Source organism: Acinonyx jubatus, chromosome C2 (genome assembly GCF_027475565.1).
Source record: "Acinonyx jubatus isolate Ajub_Pintada_27869175 chromosome C2, VMU_Ajub_asm_v1.0, whole genome shotgun sequence".
NCBI classification, from domain to species: domain Eukaryota; kingdom Metazoa; phylum Chordata; class Mammalia; order Carnivora; family Felidae; genus Acinonyx; species Acinonyx jubatus.
In genome coordinates this window covers 57,133,272-57,150,760 of record NC_069384.1, presented here as the reverse complement: position 1 = coordinate 57,150,760, position 17,489 = coordinate 57,133,272, and the positions used below count along the sequence as shown (strand labels likewise).

The 17,489-nt window shown below is 37.6% G+C and overlaps 1 long non-coding RNA gene across 1 annotated transcript in view; it reads right to left on the bottom strand.

The window, feature by feature from the left end:
• Window positions 1-7,899: 7,899 nt before the first annotated feature.
• LOC113604811 (uncharacterized) overlaps window positions 7,900-17,489 on the bottom strand; it is a 188,704-nt gene continuing 179,114 nt past the window's right edge. Inside the window, exon 3 of the long non-coding RNA XR_003426838.2 lies at window positions 7,900-8,535. This is a non-coding gene — a long non-coding RNA (uncharacterized LOC113604811). The remainder of the gene's footprint in view (window positions 8,536-17,489) is intronic.

Below are 17,489 nucleotides of genomic sequence, written 5' to 3'. Positions count from 1 at the left end.
TTATATATTTATATACATTTTATATATAAAATTGTATATATGTACATTTTACACACACACACATATACATATATATTTATAAACTGCTTTCAGTGTTAATGACAATCTTCTTATATGATTTTTTTCCCTATTCCTTAATTCTTTATTTCATTTACCTCAGTTGGCTAAAATATCTTGAAATAGATTGTTCAAATGTAATAGGTAGATGGTATACTTTCTGAGCCACTGAATATCTAAAAGATTGTTTTTCTCTTGCCTTCACACCTAAGTGACCACATTTTGTGACTCACATTCTTGGGTCATGACATTTTCCACTATTTTGTGGTTGCCTGGTGTTCAATGTCAAAAAAGTTTAAGGTTCATCTGGTTGTCTTCCTTTATAAATAACTTTCTTGTTTTCATTTCGTTGCCTGGGGTTTAGCTATCAATGTTATACTCACTTGGTAAAAGAATTTAGTAGATGTCTTTTTTATTCTACCTCAGTGAACATTTTAAACAATTCTGAAGTTATCCTCTCCTTAGTAGAATTCCCTTGTGATACCATTTGGGGACTGATGCTTATTTACTTATTTATTTATTTATTTATTTATTTATTTATTTATTTAATCTCTTTGACATCTTTCTCTGTTTCCTGCATGGTATTTGATCTGTTCATATTTTGTCTTTGGTCAATGTTGGTCAATGCTTGGTATTTATAATTTCCTAGAAAATCAACCATTTCATCTAAATCCTAGAACATATTCTCTTAAGCTGATAAAATCATCCTTGTAATTATTATATTTAGTTTGTAAATTTGTGCTATACTCATTTCTCCTAATTTAGTTTTTTATCAATTTATCTGTCTCTATTTTATTATCATTGTTTTCATTTTATCAAAGAATCACCTCTCAGATTTATGATATCCATTTGTGATTTTTAACTAATTAATTCCTAGTCATTTACTTAGGGTTATTATTATTTGCAATTACCTTTTTCTGATTTATTAATTAGGTTCTTAATTTCTACATAATCTGGGCTTATAAACTCCATCTTCTGCTCTGTGATTGTTATCCTCATATTTGCATTAGTTTCAGATTTATAGCTAAATGAATCAAATGTTCATGCCAGACCTTTTTCTATAAGGTCTGCATTTAAATCTCAGTTGAGTAAAGTTTTCTTTAGTGTCTTCAAGTGTCTTTAAGACAAGCTCAAGGAAACTTAGACTTGGCATGTTTCACACTATTTATCTGTCAGCTCTATACCTTAATCGTGGATTAGCTAGGTATAAAATATTTGGATCACATTTTCTTCCCTTGAGAATTTTATAACACTTTTAGATTGGAAGTTGCTATGGAAAAGTCTGAAATGAATCTTATTTTTTTTCCCCATAACAGATGACTAGCTTTCACTGGTCAGTCTTATTTTCTTATCTTTGAAACTGATCATTTTGCCAGAATATTATTTCTTTTTTTTCCCTACAGTTTTTTTATTTTTAGACAGGCAGAGAGGGTGCCAGCCGGGAGGGGCAGAGACAGAGGGAAAATCTCAAGCAGGCTTCCTGCTGTCAGCACAGAGCCCATGTGGGGCTTGAACTCACAAAACCGTGAGAGATCATGACCTGAACAGAATCAGGAGTCCGATGCTTAACAGACTGAGCCACGCAGGCGCCCCCAGAATATTATTTCTTAGTGCTGATGATTATGTAAACATTTTTCCATGGCATGGTGTGCCCTTACAGTCTACAGATGAAAGGGTTTTTTAAAAACATTTTTGGCAACATTACAAATATCTTTATATGTTTTCTGTCACATTATGTCAGATCTCTTTTTTATGGTAGGTACAGAGGGAGATACATATTATACTTATGCTGCATTTCCCATATCTGTTTTCCACATGGATAATCTTCTTTCTAGTACCTTTCATTTTACTAATTTTAATTTCATTTTGATCCTTTTCCTCAAGCCTATCATTTGCCTCATTTATTTGAAAATGTTTTGTGCAGTTTTCTGCTTTTGATGTATCTTTTACTTCTGTTATGGTTTTAAACATTTTTTGTTTACTTCTTACCTGGTAAAAGATCAAATTTTATCTCCTTCTGTTGCCCTGTCATATCTTCCCTCTTATTTTATTTATTTGTTTTATTTTATAGAGTGAGAGAGAGAGAGACCATGAGTGGGAAGAGGGGCAGAGGAAGAGAGAGAGTAAGAGAGTGAGAGAGAATAAGAGAGAGAGAATCTTAAGCAGGCTGCATGCTCAGGGAGGAGCCCAATGTGGGGCTTGATCCCAAGACCCTGAGATCACGACTTGGGCTGAAATCAAGAGCCTGCCACTTAACCTACTCAGCCACCCAGGCACCCCTCTTTCCTTTTACTTTAGAGACAACGTCTTTAAAAGCAATTTAGAGACAATTAAGCTTCTGATTTTTAATTTTTATGGGGGTCCACTTGCTCACAATTGGTATTTGCTCCAACAAAACTTTTTAGAACGAGGGTATTTTATCTGTAAGTTCTTTCCAAATTCCTCTCCTCTGTTTATCTGTAATATCTTTGTAACGATCTTGTGTTACTTCTTTTGATTTTATTACTTCTTTTGAATTCATATAATTCATATTATAAATTCCTAGACTTTGAAGTTTCCTATGGATTAAGGACTAAGACTATGTTTCAAGTTTGTAGAAATTCTCTTTATGACATGTGTGTGTGTAACTTCTTTTTGCCTCTACTTTCCTTAACCTACTGGAATCAACCTGGTTGGGTAACTTACCATATGCAAATTCTCTCATCCCCTGCCTTACCAGTAGCCATCTTCCAGCAAATATGGCTTTTCTGTGTGATCTCTTATTTACCCTTGATTTCCTTGCTGCTTAAAATACTGTGGTGAAATAATCCAGAGAAGTGATGGCTACCAGACGACATTCTCATCCTCCTTATTCCAAATGAGAGCTCATTGGTTAGGGTGCCAATTACTTTGGGGATTTGTGCTTTGACAGCTTTGTGTGATATTTACAGATATGAGTACATGTCCTCAGTTTCTTCCATAATGCTATTAGACCTTGACTATGTTCTTTCTTAGAAATTTGTTGAAAATGAAGATGAGTACTTTTGTTTCTCATTCTCTGAGTTTTGTGTGATATCTAAAAGTAGAAAGGAGAAACCACTTTTTTTTACAGCCATTTTAAAACTGAAAATACTCTTCTATCACAGCATTCTGAGAATACAAAGTAGAGGCTTCTGAAACTTTCATTGGCTTATTATAGAAAATCATATTAAGAGTTTTCTCCTTGTGAATCTTCACAACAATGTTCTCTTTAGTGTGACTTTTTTTTTATGGGCTCAGTGTGGGTCTTTTTAAGCTTTTCTGTCAGGGGAGACACAAATGAAGTGTTAGGATTTGCTATCAGAAAGGATTGGTATATGTTCTAGGTCCATCACTATCTCCTGGGGGTCTGGAGAATTGTTTCCTTAAAATATAACCGTTAAAGGGCACCTGGATGGCTCAGTCACTTAAGCGCCCAACTTCAGTTCAGGTCATGATCTCGCGGTTTGTGGATTCGAGCCCCACATCAGGGTCTGTGCTGACAGCTTGCTCAGAGCCCGGAGCCTGCTTCAGATTCTGTGTCTCCCTCTCTCTCTGTCCCTCCCCCATTCATGCTCTGTCTCTGTCTCTCTCAAAAATAAACATTAAAAATTTTAAACATAAACGTTAAGTTTTGTTCTTACTCATTTTATCATTGTTAGAAGGCAGGAATCCAGTGCAAGTTTCCTGGATCTTCTCTTGCTCTGTCAGATTCTCTCACTAAACTAGGGGGTATGATGTAATTTGTATTTTGAAGAGTGGAATTACATGAAAGACCGTCGCTCCCAGCCTGCACTTCTAACATTCTTCTTATCTCTTTCCAGGTTCAGGGGACAGACCATATTCTGTTTTATCAAGTTTCTTCTCATCCCTATGTTCTTCCTTCTGTGCTGTGTTCTGGGAATTGCCATTTTGAAATGATGGCAATAAAAAGAATGTCATAGGGAATACATGTGGAGGGGATAAGACCTTGGCTCTATGTGGCTACAAAATTAACTCCTCTGGAGTTGGAGAATGGCCACCTGTTTTTCTGAGTCAGTCCATCTTCACTGTTGCAGAATTAAGTTCTTACAGAGAAGGTGAATCAAAGCCTTTTCTAACCTTACTAGGTCCATCTGGCCTGTTTTGGTTCAGAGATTAAAGCATGTGTTGTGCAGTTCAAAAATGTACTTCTTGAATTTATCCCCACGGCTGATGCAATTAGTTGAAATTCCACCCGGATCTGGCATATGGTCTTCTCTTGTCTTGAGTTTACAGTGATTTTGCCAGCTTTTAACAAAACTTTTCATATTTTCATGGATATTTTAATGGTAAGTGGGAGAGCTGACATAAACAGCTCAAGCCTGCCACCATCTTAAGTTCCATATTTTCACGATGAAGCCACACCTTAAATGTCTCGAGAGCAGGGACTCCTATGTCATCTGCAGGGCTCTTTATTTAATTAGTGCCCAGTAAACATGATTGATTTAGAACTGAATAAAATAAAAATTAAGTTGTCCTTGGTTCTTACTTTACTATGCTATTTTTGAACTTTATATTATCCTAGTTCTGAATATTATGAGTACATTAAAGTGATAAAATTCACATGTAAAAAATACATCTAAACTTCAGATTTTTGTTTACCTGTACAAATCTTACTCTAGTTGAAATTCTCTATTACTTTTTAAAAAAAATTTTTTAACGTTTATTTATTGTTGAGAGACAGGGAGACACAGAGCATGAGCAGGGGAGGGGCTGAGAGATGGAGAGACACAGAATCTCTCCACAGAGAGCCGAAGTCGGTCGCCCAACCGACTGAGCCACTCAGGTGCCCCTCTATTATTTTTTTTAAAGAAAGCTCAACTTGTAAATAAATGGAATTTTGAAAAGTCTTGGAAATTGTGCACTTGTAAAATACAAATCATTATTTTCTTTAGTTCACTCTACCAAATTGCTCACAATATATAGTGAAGCATTCAGCTTGGTCATATTAGAGGCAGCAATTTACAAAATTTCCATTATTGTCAAGAGACATATGGGAGTTAATGAGCTCTCAAGTCATGGTTTACTCCAGGTGTTATTTACTTTACCCATCAGTATCTTTTCTTTTTAGAGTCACAAAGACAACTAGTATCAGAAGATCTCTTTTAGACCATCACACACATTCTGCCATATCATGAAAGATGCCACAGCTACTGACCTAGATTGTAAGTCCCCCTTCACTTGTATCATAACCACCTAAGGCAGCGGCTGTCTTTTAATTTTTCCTTTTGCAATGACCTCTAGGCACGGAGAACGGTTGTAAGGCCCAATCTAGAACCATACTTTAAAGGATAAATTATAGAATTTAGAGTCAAAGGACTTGAGTTTCTAGCTCTGCCATTTATGATCTATATGACTTCGGACATGCCATTTATTCTCTCTCAAATGTTCAGAGGGCTGTGTAAATAAATATATTTGAATAAGCTTGATAAACTATAAATATGCTATAGAACACTGCACTTACTGTGGATTGCTCTTCAGATGGATGATATTCAGTGGTGATCAGAGCCAGGTCAACTGGCAACCGACTAGAGCAGTAACATGTTACATAGAATGTAAAAGGAGGAAGAAAACCTTATTTATCAGAACACTTAAATGGGATGAAATACGGAATGGGTGTGCATGTGTTTGGGAGGATGATTTTGATAACTTAGGCTGAAGGAGAAGACCCTCAAGGGATATGTATCAACAGATGATGCCTAAACTGCTTTCCCGGAAGGACCAGACAAATTAACTACAGCCTTCTGTTTTGATGAGCAAAATACAGAATCTGGGTTTACCAATGGGACCTCTTCCCCTTTCCTTCCCTCACATACCTGAGCAATCATTCTCAATAAGTTCTAAACCACGAGTTAGAAAAATATCTGTTATAACGGCTACCACCTTAACAGCCTGTTTGGGACATGCATGGGAAGCAATTGAGTCTTCAATTGTATATTTAATTGAATATTCAAATTGTGCTATAAATTGTACTATAATGGATATTCAAATTGTACTATATAGTAATATGCAATTGTACAGTAACATCGATGCGGTGTTAAACAAGAGGCATGTCTTTTCAGGATTAAGTTCTCTAAATTCTCCGACTCTTGGCATTATTTGCTCTGACTTAGGTCTTTGTGGTTCAGCTTTTAACATACTGATTAAACTCTGCTTTTCGGGTTTCTTATGAAGTTATAGCTCTTGAAATGACCGATGGTGGCTTCCTGCTTTATTCATGATTAATGAGGTTTTTCACAACCTCTCTGTGTCTATGCTTGTTGTCCTGGCTAATCTCCTAGAAATTAGCCATCTCTCTGCTTTTCAGGGATTGGTTGTCTGGGATGCTGATTATTTTGCCTTATGGGTCACCCCTGGTACTTGTAAGTAGAAGCAAAGGACACAGTAGATGCCACTGTTTGGGTCTAAGCATTGCTTTTTTATTATTACAATCCAAGAGATAATTTATAAAGGCTGACAGCCTTATTTTAGTTTCCCTGAAAGTTGTTTTGATTCTCTGGGCCCCAGAGCAAGCCCTTTTAGAACAGAAACTATTTGTTTATACAGTCAGACTTTGAGGATGATTTATTATATATTCATATGAGAAAACTACAACTCAGGCAATTCAGGACTTTCAACTTATTTAAAAAAAAAACTTTCAACAGCAATGGGATGTTTCCAGATAAAAGCAATGTCACTTGATGAACAGCCTACTTGTTATCTGTCTTTCTGTTTTTGGGAAACCAAGAGAGGTCAGCCAAGGACATCTCCAAAAAGGTACTATTATTAATGGAAATTAAATTCATTAAATGGTATACAATACACAATATGCTTTCTGCAATTGTATTCTAAAATGAAATGGAAAATAGTTCCATAACTCTGGAGCTGATATCTGATTTAAAATATGTTTTTGCACATAATTTAATCTTTGTTTTGTATGAAATTTATAAATCATCAAGAAGATATAAACCGGGATGCTGGAATTAATTTGCTTGATGAAAGATGATCCTGTTGGCTGTGCTTATGGTTTGAGAATCCCCTCAGGACTCTGACCATTTTGTTTATGTTTTTAAGTCTGTTGGGAGTATATACATGGTACATACAAGTGCGAAGGCATAAAATGTAATATAAACACCATAAATGTGATTCTATTACTCTTTTGCTGAAAATGACTTTAAGTCTCATTCAAGTCTTCACGTCTTTAAGATGTAAATTTCTTAATATTATATACAGACCCTCCATGACGAGACTCTCGGCCATGTTCTTCACTGGATCCCTGACCACTGCTTCTGAACTTCCCCTCCAAGCTACACATACATGCACACATGTGAGCATACAAACGTCCCTAACTGTGGCTGTAGGTTTACTACATAATTCTGTCTGGATTTGTCTGATGTTATCCCTATCTGATATAACTTACACTAAGCCAAAGCAACCCAGCCCGTGCATGGTCCTGCCACTAAACTTGCAAAATTAAGAGATACGAGGCAGCCCCTGTCTTGACATTTTTAGAGGAAAGACAGTTAATTTACATTGAAAAAGCATTTGCTGTTGAGTGATATATGATTGGAGAGTATAAAAAGGGTGGCTAATGTATAGCCTATTGATAATTAGAGGTAGCTTGAATTTGGGTTATAATTCAAGCATTTATGAGACATGTGATCTTCCTAGTCAAGGAAACTTCTCTCAGCTTCAGTTTCCTTGTCTAAAAAGTGGGCCCAGCTAGAATACTAGGCAATCAGGAAATCGGGTTTATTTCTCACCCACTGGATGGGTAAAGAAGAGAATTACCTGGGTGAGGGATAGGGAGAATGGGGGGACTTGGCTGGTGGTGAAAAGTGGAAAGCACTGGATGAGTCGCCTCAAGTATTTGGAGGACTTGGAGTCTGGCTGTGCACCCATGAGCATTTTGAAAAGTTCAAAGAGCAAAGGCAGACCAGAAAATGGGAGTCAGAGGCAAGGGTCAGAGACAAGTCAGGCCTTAATGGAGGGAACAATAGGGTCAGGATCACACGAAGTGGTGATGGCTAGGAACAAAGTGGAGGGGACTGTGACTTGTCCCAGATCAGCCCAGACAATAAAAATGCATTAACTCCCAGGGTGATTGTGAGCATAGGCTATTAAAAGTCATGTAATTTGAAGCATTTAAAAAACCATAAAGCTCTAACAGAGATTACTATTTTTATCTTATGGTATCATAAAGATGAAACAACTGCCAAAAAGCTTGTCAAGATTAACTCCATCAGGGAGCAACCTAACAGCTGTCCTCCCTTCTACCCAGGGGAACGTGCACTTGGCATTCACAGAAAACTTGCCTTTGCTTCTCCTCATGCGTCCGACGCTCTCTCAGACTCGGGGCATTCACCTTCTGCTTTGATCCCTCGGTGCTTCTGGTGAATCGTCCAATTCCCAACCATAAAGGCTAATGCAATAGCAGGACTTCAGGCATTTTGCATCAAGAAATCTCTCCACTCTTGCTACCTAAAGTTAAAAAATGTATTTCTGAAGGGCAAAGTTATTTTTTCCCCTACTTTATTATTTGTTGAGTCCTCTGTCCTAGTGAGCCGATGTGCTTACATTCCATTACCATAAATTCAATTGTTGGAGAATTTGCTCTCAATCTTTTTTTCCCCCCCTCTGGATATACAGCTACATTTAGGATAGGTTGTCATTAGAAAGTTGCTTGCTTTCCTTTTGTTGAAGAGTTCTCTGAACTTCTCACTGCCTGTTTGATTCTATTATTCCTTTTCAATAGCTTTTCATTTTCTCAAATAGTACTGGTTACTCTACTGTCCAGTGAATATTTTCCTACCAACAGATAGACATTTACCTGCCAGTCATAAAGGAACTGGTATACTGGAGATCTTTCCTTTGTGCATTAATTCACAAAATCAGTTTGTCATGGTCTTTCTTATTCAATGATCTATCCTCATTGGTCCTTGTTTCTTTCCCCTCATTCTTCAAAGCTGCACAGATTCCTGAGCAGGCAGATTATGCTGCCCCTTTCTGATAATATTAATCTGACATTCAGGGTGCTCCATTAATGTGCCTGTGGTCAGAAACACAAAGTGAAATGCTCATCTCAACCTCCTTTTTAAGAGAAGTTACTGCCCTGCACACTGTAATCACAGAACAGTGACGAGGCAGTCAGCCAAATGCATCTCCTCTGTCGAGAATGTTAAATTCTAGAATTTAATGTGGCTACAACCTACATGTTGAAGAGACCCTGGATTAGAAATGAGGCAACTTAAGTCATAATTTCTGTTCTGTATCGAAAAGTCTTTATTCATTGATCTTCTTACCACTCCTATATTTCCCTGATCTTTTACCCTATAAAATTAGAAGCTTGATTAATTGACCTTTAAGGATCCTGACAACTTTAGAACTCCATTTTCACAATTTCTTTTCTTCCTGTACAAATACAGTCTCCCCACAGTGGGGAAAAAAAAAAAAACCAGAGTGATTGGGGAAGTCAACAGAACAGACGTTTTAGCTGAGCTTGAAAGACAGAGTTCAACACTTCCAGATAGATGAAGGAAGAAAAGTGTTCTAAATAGCAAGCGCAAAGTCACAGAGGTAAATTAGCATGGAGTATGTGAACTTTGGGTAAATAACCAGTTTGGTACTCAAGGGGACCTCAAGCCTAGGATGGCAGCTCTAGCCTAGTGAGGTTTGTACTATCATATTACATGACTAACTTTGAATTAACATGGAATTTCTCAGTTGAAAAAAAAAATGACATTAAATCACATTTACACAGAGGATAACAAGGGCCAGTGGGTTTTCCCGGCTCTCAGGAAGGAGGTTCGCAGTAGACGCTCTAATTCTAGGGCCAGTAATTACCTTCAGGAGGCAAGACCAGTGAAGGGTTTCTGGAGCCTGCATGGAGTCAAGTATTAGGGGAGATAGCTCCTTAGTCTGACTGTCCATAGTGCAGCCAGAATGAAGAGCCCAAACTCAGTCCAGTTGCTGCACAAAGAGACAGAATCTAGATATGAAGCTCTGGAAAGGCAGATGGAAGGTTGGAAGTACAGCCCGAGGATAACAACAAAGATGATACCTTCTGCATGCCCAGAAATTTATGGTGATTAAATTGTCTAAGGCAGTTAAAGGGTTTAACATACTTTCTGACCCGTATCATTGAATAAATGGAAGGGTGTTTATTGTTGTTGCTTAAGGCACTGAAATTTAAACACTGAAGGCCTTAGTTGAGGTTTGGTTGGCTTCTAATGTAAAGGGGTGAGACTACACAACAACAATAAAAACAACAAAGAAATAAAACAAGCAAAGAACAAAAAATAGTAGAATGTTCCTCAAGCCCCAGGCATTTTCCTATTCTTCCCCTGCCCTCCTCTCCATGCGATCTCCCAGGGAGCCCTCCCTAGTGCTTTTGCACTCATTCATTATGAGATCCAGATCCTACTCCACCCCCCTGCCCTACAGTGTTTCTGGTTACAATACACTGAGTTTTACATGGTGCTGCCATGACTTTGAATTAGAAGTTCCTCTCACCTCTCACTTAGAGGATCAAGAGGTAGTTTCGTGAACTATAGTTGGATAGTACCAGCATGAAAGTCAGGATACCTGGGTTGTTTTTTGGGGTTTGCTGTTGTTGGTGGTGGTGCTTTTTTGTTTTTTGTTTTTTTTGAAGCTCTGTCATTAATAAGTTAGGTGTCCTGAGCAAGTAACTCAATCTGCCTATGCCAGAGTTTCTTATCTGAAAAAAAGAGATGTTAGATGACATGCAAGGACTTCTCCAAATACAGCAGTATGAAACAGTGGCAGCACCTAGGGAATCTGCCCTCATTACTAAAGTTGCCAAAACGTCTCATCCCATCATCTTGGGCCTCAAACTAGCATCAGCTGCATAATACCAGATAATGAGCTCTAGCTGGAAGGAAAATGACAAAGAGGGAAGTAATACCCACAATGTTCCAAAGTCATTATTTTAGCCAACAGGAAGCTGTTCCCAATAGCCATGAGTTTGGATAAAGGACATCCAAGGAGCTAATGGCCATTTTTGGATATTCAGTAATCGGTAACTGTAGGCTATTTAATTCTCCTTGTTACAAGTCAACTTGAGCACCACACCTTTACTGGATGCCTCCCTCCTGCATGTAGGTGTCCTAGGCATGTCTTCTCTGTACTAGATGGGCTAATGCTTACCAAATATCCACTTTCTTTAAAACATATTCTATAACTTGGCCGATTCTAGAGTGAAAAAATGTCCTTATTTCCACGCTAAATTTGGATTAACATGTAAACTAACATCAGGATCTATTAGTTTACACATTCCTGGTGAGAGAAATTTAACTTAGATTAAGGTTAGCTTTTCATGACAATTGCATTCTATCATTATCCACAGATAATAAGTCTTTGCCAAGAACTCCTTATGCTGATGTGGTTTCAAGAAGAACTTTGCAATGGTGCTTTTCCCCAGTAGAGTCTTAACTGTCATTGTTCCATGAAGTTAATGTTGCCATGTGGCAGAGCAATAATCTGCAAAGCTATGAAAAATAAAAATCTAGGTATTTTTGCTACATGTCATGTAAGTTTTATTGACAGAAGTCTGTCTAAATGAAGTGGCATTCATGCTTAACATTTTAAGACAAAAGTATTAGCATAAGAGAACAGTCTATTGTGAAAAACAAAGCTCCAGTGAAGAAGGGGAAAGAGGACTTGCTTGAAAAAGATGGGTTAATGAGGTAGGTATGAATCAGATTTTTTTTTTTTGTCAGTCTTAAAAAGAAGATTCTCCCCAATCATATCTAAAACTGAAGAATGTTCCATTGAGATAAGAAGATTCACAAAAAAGAGTATATATATTTTATTTTATCCTTTTTCTCAAGGGAAAGAGCATAAAATGCAGCCTGAGAGATTCAAGCTAAACCTTGGGAGAAATATCATGATAGTTAACAATGATGAACACAGAAAGGGGTATGGAGGAGAGGGTTCCACTACACTTTTGTGGAGGTTTTCAAAGTAGGAGAAACCATCTGTCTAAGTGGAGTTGGACAAGTTCTCAACTTTGTTTCACATTTATAAAATAAGGGAATGTCTCAGGCTCTTCCTAAATTTGGAACCTGGTACTTCAGTCATACCAAGTGTATCTTTGGCTGCAGTTGGTGCTATTGGAATGGGGGAATTTTGGTGTTCTTGGCTACTTCAAAGGATCTCTGTCACCATCGCCCCTTTCATGGCCTATCTACCATATCTCTCCTTGGGCTGTTCACCAAGTCAATAAAACTGGAAACAGTAACAGCAAATATGATCTTTTATATCCTTATGATTAGGCCATTCGTATTTTCCAGTTCTCCAATGAAGTTGATGCCATCCCACTAATCCCTTCACTGTATTTGTGTACCTTTTATTTTCTGGTATCTCTGGCTCAATGCACGTTCTAAAGGCATTGTGGGCTAAGGGAGAGCTATCTTCTCTGGAAATCCTTAGGCTACTTGGGTGTGTAAAGAAGACCCTGAGATCCATCCATCCTTACTTGGAGCTCTGGTCCTGCCATTAGTAAATAGCACTTCAGTATTTCAAATGACGCCCAAGGAGCTCTGAATCAGAGCTTCAGTGATTTACCTGAATCAATGTCTAGGTAAAACTTATTAAGAGTATCAAAAGAGATGGCACATAAGAAGGCATTTTGTGATAGCATAAAACCTGGTTATATAATTAACATTATTGTGAGGACCTACCTTTCTCTCTTCTTCTCTCTGTTTTGCTGGTTTCCATGGAGCTAAAGATATTGTGAATGATGAGGCAGAATGGAAACTTGACCAGTGTGGCCCATTCAGACTATTCAGGAAATGAGATTATCAGAAATTTCTTTCAATAATGTAAAAGCAGGAGTGTTGAAACAAAGGTTTTGATAAATTCATTTTATAAGGCCAGACTGGTTCTCCATGTCCAAACATAAGCATGAATTAGTTCTTTGCCCAACATTTTTTTACCGTAGTATATGTCTTCTTTCTGTCTCCTAGTAATATATAGGCCATTAAAATTAAGGAACATGACAATAAAACTACTGATTTTTGACCATTACCAAAGCAACTTGTCATTAAAGAGAACATATTGAAGCAGTAAATCAAATGAACATTGCATCATGGAGACTATAAGGTTATTAAGAAAGAGGTTTTTTTCCTAACTTTTCAATATTAGGATATTGTGCTGTGAGGTATTTCAATGTGGGGGTTAGTGAAAGAAATTGAACTTATCTAGGAAGGTTGCAATAATATTTTTTGAAAAGAAATGAATTCAACAATGAAACATTTTTAAAAATGTGATCTCCTGAAAATGCAATCTGTACTGTAGTCTTTTTCCACATTGACAATCTACTTTCTGTCCTTTCTGCATTCATAAGACCAGAGAAGTGGCAATAAATTGTGTCTCTCCCTGGTCGTGCCTGGATTCTGTGTAGAATATTTCAGACACACCTACTTTCTTCCTGATCACAGCAAAGGGTTTAAATCCATCAGCAATGTGATTCCCAGAACATATGGCTCATAGAGGAGAATAGCTTGCATTTAGCTCTGGCCAGCTGTCCAGAGCTCAACAATGTTGGTAACGTATTTCAGGCCATATAAACTAGGAAATATATTTAGAAAGTGCAAGCTAAGAAATGTGCACTAATCTCTACTATATTCGAAAACACAAATTGCCATTGCATTATTGCTTAGAGCAGAATTTAATTAAATTATTCCTGGTCACTAAAGATCTGACTGAACAGGAATAATATTCACCTTTTCAGACCTTGTGTAGATGGCATTCATCTGGCTAAAACCATAAAAATAAGCTTTCTGATAACTGGCAAGTTCTTCAATTGCATGTCAGATATGATTTCTGACACTGTAAAAGTTAAATGATCAAGGGAAGATCCATATGCATAAGATGGACCATCTGCATATTTGCCTCAGCTTTCAGACACTTAAGTGAAAATAAGGCTTATTTTAAGTTTCTGAGTTCATGAATAAAGAATAAGTTCGTTAACAAGGCTCCTTGGAGATGTGGCTAATTCTTGGGCTGGGGCAGGAAAAAGAAAGATGAACCTGGAGTATCTTGTAGTGCCAGAAAGAAAGGCATTTAAAAATAAAAGAACAAAAGAAAAAGGAAAGGAAAAAAGATGGACATATGTCAAAAGGACACAGGAACCAACCCAACAGAGCTCCCAATGGCCAAAACTGCAACAATCTGAGCAACAAAATAAAGAACTATAGCATTGGATTAACACTCGAAGAATTAAACAAATATCCATGTGCCCATACTAAGGGAAATAAATGACTGAATAAGAAATAAATACCGGAGAAGAGACAAATCTTCCATAGGCAAGAATTCTAAGATATATATATATATATATATATATATATATATATATATATATATAGTTCTTCCCCTCTTCAGGAGGCAGAGCTTAATTCTCCCCTGCTTGAGTGTTCATTGAACTTAGTGACTCACTTCCAAAGAATAGAATATGAAAGGAAAAATAATAACTTCAGAGTAGAGAGCCATGACAAATACCACCTTAACCAAGAGATCAATGGTACCATCATCAGTGATAAATCATGTTAATAATATGTATCCAATATGGTATGATATAATGAAACGGTCCCTCACCTCCTCAGCATGTCTCCCCCAAGTCCATAATTCCAGTCTAATCATAAAGAAACATCAAACCAAACCAGAATCAAGGGGCCTTCTACAAAATATCTGACCACTATTCTTCAAAATTCTCAATAAATAAGGAACAAGGAAAGACTGAGGAACTGTCACAGATTAGAGGACAGTAAGGTGGCATTTTGGCTACATGTAATACAGTTAAAACAGAAAAAGAACATAAGTTGAAAAAATAGGTGAAATACAAATCAAGTCTGTAGTTTAACAGTATTGTAACAAGATTAATTTTTTAGCTTTGACAAATGTACTCGAGTTATATAAGATGCTAACATTAGGGGAAGCTGGATGAAGGTAACATATCAAGTTTAGATTTTTAAAAATAACATATTTAAACTCAGTTTTTAACTTCACACATTTAAAAGAGAGTTAAACCCGCATTTAATGGTGTTAAAATAAATCCAACTTCACTTTCTAAGGAGAGCATTGGTTCTTTCCACAGTGTTTTTTTGCTGACAGCCTCTGAGAGAGATGGGATCTCCATCTATCCATGCATTTGTCCTTGTTAAAACCTTAAATTTTTATAAAAGGTATTCATTTTCCCACTACTTTATTAAAGGAAACATGTCTATGTATTAACTAATATCATCAGATTATTCCATTCTCAAGGCTTTCCAGGAGAGATAATAACAAATTAATTATTGCTTATTTAAAATTTTGAATGAGGGGGGAGGGGCCAAGATGGTGGAAAAGCATGAAAGTTTTTTTTTTGCGTCTCTCATTGCTGAAATACAGCCAGATCAACACTAAACCATCTTGCACATCTAGAAAACTGATTTGAGGATTAACACAACAATCTTCACAACCTGAACCACAGAACTTGGCAGGTATGCAGCATGGAGAGGTGAACTGGGGGAGAGAGAAGACATGGAGGGCAGGGAGCTGTTTTTGCTTGTGGAAAGAGGACAGAGACATGGGGGGAGAGTACAGGAAAAGCACCTCCCCCAAAAGCAGCTGGAGAGAAGGTGAAAAAGTGGAATCAGCTGCAGGGACTGAACAAAAAAGGGAGAAAGGATAAAGGAGAGTGTTTAAATTCCATTAAGACTCTATAAATAGGGGGAGCACAGAGTCTGAGGCTCCGTAGCTTGGTACTTAGTGGTGCTCTGGTGGGAAGGGCGAATCCCCAGGAGCAGAGAGCGAGGTCCGAGGGGTCCTCGGGCCACACGGGGAGAGGTGGTTCTCCTGCTGGGAGGACATCTGGTAGAGGCTGTGCGGCCACCACACAGACAAAGGTCCCAATGGACTCTGGAGAACAACCATATTCGCTGGTGTTGGAACAAGGATGTTAAGGGTGAAGCCTGGTGCCAGATGTGTGTTGTGATTTTCCATAAACCCTGAAACACTGCTGCTACAAGATCACATGAACTTTTCCTGGGGTGGGCTAGCACCCAGCCCATTGGCATCAGTGTGGGAATTGGCATCAGTGTGGTCTTGTAAACATTCCTGGGGGTGGGCGGGCACCCGGCCATTGCTCAGTGAGACTCTCCCCCAGAGGACCTGAGCAGATCAAAACCACAGTCCTTCAGAAGTGAGGGGGTGAGAAACGCAGCCCCATTTGAGATAAAACTCAGGAGGATGGTGCCACCTGGCACCTGATGGCTTGGTCACAGACAAGAAGCAGGGGTGGAAAGAAGCCAGAGACAAAGGAGGGATGCCTGATTGCTGGTTGTGGAAAGCACAGAGTTCCCATACTTGAGACTGGGTAGCTGGGTGACACTATTTTCACCCTTCCCACGCATGCACATACATGCCTAGACATGCCACAGCAATCCACCCCAGTAAGCTAAACAGTGCCTCTAAGTAGAGAATGGAGCCGTTACACTAAACCCCACCCAGCTCTTGAGAGCTCTTGAGAGCTCTTGCACTCTTGACAAACACAAGTCTCTCCACCTGCTTAGTTTACAGACTATAAAGTGCTTTATAGCTTGACTTCTATGGGAAACCAGATGTAATTTCAATCATACTTCATTCTGTTCGCTGGTCCTTTTATTCATTTTTTTCCTTTTTCTTTTCTTATTCTTGAATACAAAAGAGAAAAAAATATTTTTATTTTCCATTTTTATGAAAAAGATTTTCAATTTTTTTCTACTGTATTTTTTACTTTTTTGTAGATATTTTCAATTCTATTTTACTTTCATCATTTCATTTTATTCTGTTTTATTGTATCCATTTTTTCAAATTTTCAAATGTTTTCCTTTCCCCCACTTTTTTTCTTTTGTCTATTTTTTCTTTTCTTATCTTCCCCTTTTTTATCTAATCTATCAAACTTCTTTCAACAACCAGACCAAAAAACACCTAGGCTCTAGCATCCTTAATTTGATTTCTTTCTGTTATTTTTAACTTTTTAATTTTAAGGGTTTTTTTACTTTATTAATTCTGTTTCTTCCTTCAAAATGACGAAACTAAGGAATTCACCAAAAAAGAGCAGGAAGAAATGACAACCAGAGAATTAATCAACACAGATACAAGCAAGATGTCTGAACCAGAATTTAGAATCACGATAATAAGAATACTAGCTGGGGTTGAAAAAAGATTAGAATCCCTTTCTGCAGAGATAAAAGAAGTAAAAGCTAGTCAGGATGAAATAAAAAATGTTGTGACTGAGCTGCAATCTCTAACAGATGCCATGACAGCAAGGATGGATGAGGCAGAGCAGCAAATCAGCGATATAGAGAACAAACCAATGGGGAATAATAAAGCAGAAAAAAAAGAGGGAGACTAAGGCAAAAGAGCATGAAATAAAAATAAGAGAAAATAAAAAT